Below are 5,922 nucleotides of genomic sequence, written 5' to 3' on the forward strand. Positions count from 1 at the left end.
AACGAGAATCCAGAGAAAGTATATTCCTGTCAGGGTGAAAGGAAAGGCTGGTAGGTATAGGGAATGCTGGATGACTAAAGAAATTGAGGGTTTCGTTAAGAAAAGAAGGAAGCATATGTAAGGTTTGATTGAGTGAATCCTTAGAAGAGTATAAAGGAAGTAGGAGTATACTTAAGAGGGAAATCAGGAGGGCAAAAAGGGGACATGAGACCATAAGACGTAGGAGCGGAAGTAAGGCCATTTGGCCCATCGAGTCCACTCCGCCATTCAATCATGGCTGATGAGCGTTTCAACTCCAATTACCATTCTCCCCGTAGCCCTTAATTCCTCTAGACAACAAGAACCTATCAATCTCGGCCTTGAAGACATTTAGCGTCCCGGCCTCCACTGCACTCTGCGGCAATGAATTCCACAGGCCCACCACTCTCTGGCTGAAGAAATGTCTCCGCATTTCTGTTCTGAATTTACCCCCTCTAATTCTAAGGCTGTGTCCACGGGTCCTAGTCTCCTCGCCTAACGGAAACAATTTCCTAACGTCCACCCTTTCCAAGTCATGTATTATCTTGTAAGTTTCTATTAGATCTCCCATGAGATAGCTTTGGCAAATAGAATTAAGGAGAATCCAAAGGGTTTTTACAAATACATCAAGGACAAAGGGGTAACTCGGGAGAGAATAGGGCCCCTCAAAGATCAGCAAGGCGGCCTTTGTGAGGAGCCGCAGAAAAATGAGGGAGATACTAAATGAATATTTTGCATCAGTATTTACTGTGGAAAAGGATATGGAAGATATAAACTGTAGGGAAATAGATGCTGACATCTCGCAAAATGTCCAGATTACAGAGGAGGAAGTGCTGGATGTCTTGAAATGCATAAAGGTGGATAAATCCCCAGGACCTGATCAGGTGTACCCGAGAACTCTGTGGGAAGCTAGAGAAGTGATTGCTGGGCCTCTTGCTGAGATATTTGTATCATTAATGGTCATAGGTGAGGTGCCAGAAGACTGGAGGTTGGCAAACGTGGTGCCACTGTTTAAGAAGGGCGGTAAAGACAAGCCAGGGAACTATAGACCAGTGAGCCTGACCTCGGTGGTGGGCTAGTTATTGGAGGGAATCCTGAGGGACAAGATGTACATGTATTTGGAAAGGCAAGGACTGATTCGGGATTGTCAACATGGCTTTGTGCATGGAAAGCTATGTCTTACAAACTTGATTGAGGTTTTTGAAGAAGTAACAAAGAGGATTGATGAGGGCAGAGCAGTAGATGTGATCTATATGGACTTCAGTAAGGCGCTCGACAAGGTTCCCCATGGGAGACTGGTTAGCAAGGTTAGATCTCATGGAATACAGGGGGTACTAGCCATTTGGATATAGAACTGGCTCAAAGGTAGAAGACAGAGGGTGGTGGTGGAGGATTGATTTTCAGACTGGAGGCCTGTGACCAGTGGAGTGCCACAAGGATCGGTGCTGGGTCCTTTACTTTTCATCATTTATATACATGATTTGGATGTGAACATAAGAGGTATGATAACACCAAAATTGGAGGTGTAGTGGACAGCGAAGAGGGTTACCTCAGATTACAACGGGATCTTGATCAGATGGGCCAATGGGCTGAGATGTAGTTTAATTTAGATAAATGTGAGGTGCTGCATTTTGGGAAAGCAAATCTTAGCAGGATTTAATGGTAAGGTCCTAGGGAGTGTTGCTGAACAAAGAGACCTTGGAGTGCAGGTTCATAGCTTCTTGAAAGTGGAGTCGCAGGTAGATAGGATAGTGAAGAAGGCGTTTGGTATGCTTTCCTTTATTGGTCAGAGTATTGAGTACAGGAGTTGGGAGGTCATGTTGCAGTTGTACAGTACAATTGGTTAGGCCACTGTTGGAATATTGCAATTCTGGTCTCCTTCCTATCGGAAAGATGTGAAACTTGAAAGGGTTCAGAAAAGACTTACAAGGATGTTGCCAGGGTTGGAGGATTTGAGCTACAGGGAGAGGCTGAACAGGCTGGGGCTGTTTTCCCTGGAGCGTCAGAGGCTGAGGGGTGACCTTATAGAGGTTTACAAAATCATGAGGGGCATGGATAGGATAAATAGACAAAGTCTTTTCCCTGGGGTGGGGGAGTCCAGAACTAGAGGACATAGGTTTAGGGTGAGAGGGGAAAGATATAAAAGAGACCTAAGGGGCAAATGTTTCACGCAGAGGGTGGTATGTGTATGGAATGAGCTGCCAGAGGATGTGGTGGAGGCTGGTACAATTGCAATATTTAAGAGGCATTTGGATGGGTATATGAATAGGAAGGGTTTGGAGGGATATGGGCCAGGTGCTGGTAGGTGGGACTAGATTGGGTTGGGATATCTGGTTGGCATGGACGAGTTGGACCGAAGGGTCTGTTTCCATGCTGCACATCTCTGTGACTCTATTTCCCATCCTCTGGATGTCCCTGAGTGCTGCATGTGAAGTCCATATTAGGAATGTCAAGTCAACACCAACCTGACAGTTCCACTCTGAGTCACTGACCATTCTCACTTAGAAATTTATCGCTGTTCCTTCCCTGTCACTGGGTCAAAATCCTGGAATTCCCTCCCAAAAGGCATTGTGAGTCCATCCACAGCACATGGACTGTGATGGTTCAAGAAGGCAGCTCACCCCCACCTTCTCAAGGGGCAACTAGGGACGGGCACTAAATGCTGGTGCAGCCAGTGACACCCACATTCTGTGAATAACTTCGGAAAGTAGAACATAATCCCTGCTCTGCTGCCACTGGTAGCCATGGCACCTTTCACATTGGTGTGTGTAAAGTATCATCAGGTGAACAGTAAGTGAAGGGGATGATCTTCCATCCAAATAAAATGAGGCAGAGAGATAATTACCAAAAAGTAAAACTAAGGTGGTGCTGGAGACAAACCAAACGACTGAGATAACGTGATTGATAGGTAAAAGTAATAACTAATCCAAAACTGTGCAAACTAATCAACGTAGAGAGATCATAACAATTTATCAAGGTGATAGTGTTGGTTCCTCAGAAGATCGACACAGGGTATGACTGATAGAGTACCCTTCGTCTTCCAGTACTTCTCTGGAGTGGAGAGACTATACCATGTTCTTTGCAGCCTTCAACATGTCATCGATGACAATGAGCATCTTGCCAAGATCATCCCTTTGCCTCACTTCTCGCCTTCAAACATCCGTCAAACCTTAAACCGACCATCATTCACAGCAAACTACCCAGCCTTCAGGACAACACCATACAACTCTGCCATGGCAACCTCTGCAAGACACGCCAGATCATTGACATAGATACTACCATCGCATGTGGGAATGCCATTCACCACGCACACAGCAGAAACTCATGTGACTTGGCTAAGGTTGCCTATCTCACTTGCTGCAGGCAAGGATGCCCCAAGGCACGATGTATTTTCGAGATCATGCAGACGCTACAACAATGGATGAACAGACACCAGGCAACAAACACCAGACAGGGATATTCCCTTCCAGTCGGGGAACACCTCAGCGGTCAAAGTCATTCAGCCTCCAACCTTTGGGTAAGCATCCTCCAAAGCAGCCTTTGAGATACACAACAACAGTGTCGCTGAACAGAAACCGATATCCAAGTTCCTTCCCCGTGAAGACAGCTTCAACTGTGACCTTGGGTTCATGTCGCACAACATGTGACTCCACCACACTGTCCTGTTTTGACACCACCATCTTGATAACTTATGATCTCGCTACTTAATTTGTTTGTACAGTTTTGGATTACTTATTACTTTGGTTAGATTTTCGGCAGTTGACTCTTATACCTATCATGTTATTCCAGTTGTTTAGTTTGTCCCCAGTGCCACCTTATTTTTAATTTTTTTGTAATTATCTCTCTGTCTCATTTAACCAGGTTATAGTTCATAGCTTGTTATTCAGCTGTTAACGCTTTACCCACACTGTCTAACACTCTTGATCATCTGCAGCGACTTATTATTTGACTTCCCATTCATGCCAGTTGTATGATCTTTTGATCTCTCCGCTGATAAATTGTGTCTGTGTGCTCTTCTCTCTCACTTCACCTGATGAAGGGGTTATGCTCAGGAAGTTTGTGATTTCAAATAAACTGTTGGACTATAACCTGGTGTCATGTGACTTCTGACCTTGTCCACCCCAGTCCAGCACCTCCACATCCTGACTTTTCACATCTGCGTAATAATGCCACAGTCCAGAAGGAGGCCACTCAATCCATACCTGTACTAGCTCTTTCAGAGTCCTCTGCTGTTTCCCCACTGTCCTGAAAATGTGCCCTTTCAATGTGGTCATGGAATTGTTACTGTACAGAAAGACGCCATTCAGCCCACCGTGTCTGAACTGTGCCTGTGCCTTTTGGCTTAATGCCAATCTCCTATATTATCTCCCAGTAATCCTGCACGTCATTTCGATTTAAATAATCATCCAATAGGAATGACATCACTGCAGGAAATGACATCACCAACCCGAACATATAAATAGGAAGCAGGAATCATCAGCAGTGCTTTGTCCAGAGGCCCACTGAAGATGTTACCCAGTAGGGTGAGGAAATGTCTGGAAGTGAACCTCCCAGCTCAGAGAGCAAACCTACATCCAGAACCTCAACCTGAGCTACAAATCTTCTCAAAACTCGTTAGTCATCCAATGCCTCAATTGAAGCTGCCTCCACCAACATTAGCAGGCAGTGCATTCCTGACCTTAATCCATAGTCCCAGAGAGTTCCTGGACAACACATAACCTTAATTAGGCCCTTTAGAGGAGGCGATGGCTTAGTGGTATTATCACTGGGCTGTTAATCGAGAGACTCAGGGAATGTTCTGGGGACCTAGGTTCAAATCAAGGCAAACGGTGGAATTTGAATTCAATAAAAATATGGAATTAAGAGTCTATTGATGACCATGAATCCATTGTTAATTGTGATGAAAACGCTCAGGGAAGGAAACTGCCATCCTTACCTAGTCTGGCCTACACGTGACTCCAGGCCCACAGCAATGTAGTTGACTCCTAACTGCCCGCTGGGTAATAAATACTGGCTTGGCCAATTAAGCTCTCATCCTATGAAGGAATACAAAGAAACCACCAACCTCACAGAGAGATGGCCAATGGGGAGTTTAATCCAAGGGTCACAGTCTCAGGTAAGGGGGAAGGCTGAGAAGGTGGGCACTCAGCCAGTATAACAATTGACATTGTGCTGTTGGTATCACTGCATTACAGTCTAGATCAGAGTGGTGCTGGAAAAGCACAGCAGGTCAGGCAGCATCTGAGGAGCAGGAAAATCGATGTTTCAGGCAAAAGCATTCCTGACGAAGGGCTTTTGCTCGAAACATCGATTTTCCTGCTCCTCGGATGCTGTCTGACCTGCTGTGTTTTTCCAGCACCACTCTAATCTTGACTCCGATCTCCAGCATCTGCAGTACCCACCTCTGCCCATCACTGCATTACAATCCAGCCATCCAGTGAACTGAGCTAACTGTCCTCCCACAGACTCTAACAGCTCCCTGTGTGGAAAAGATTTCTCTCCCATCACCCTTGCTTCATTTGCATTTTAAATCGACTCCATCTTGTTTTTTTTATGTCGTGGTTTCTCCCCATCTATTGTACCCAGCCCACTTGTCACCCTGAAAGCCTCAGGTCTCCCCCCCCCCCCCCAGCCTTCTCCATCCCAGAAGAGCAGAGTCAAATGCTTCTGTCTGTCCCCATCACTGAAGTCCCTCATCCCTGTTTTTGTAATTGGAAGGGTTCCATCCCTCAAACGTTACAGCTCCGTTTAAAAACATTTCTCCTCTGAAGTTTTTGTCTAGTGATTTTAAACCTGTATCCTCTGGTTCCTGACTCTGCTGAAACACTTCCCCCACCGACTTCATCAGTCCCGTACTCCTTAAACCTCACACGCTCTCCCAGATGAGCCCTCCTCCATCTAGTC

This window comes from Chiloscyllium punctatum, chromosome 1 (assembly GCF_047496795.1).
Source record: "Chiloscyllium punctatum isolate Juve2018m chromosome 1, sChiPun1.3, whole genome shotgun sequence".
Taxonomy (NCBI): domain Eukaryota; kingdom Metazoa; phylum Chordata; class Chondrichthyes; order Orectolobiformes; family Hemiscylliidae; genus Chiloscyllium; species Chiloscyllium punctatum.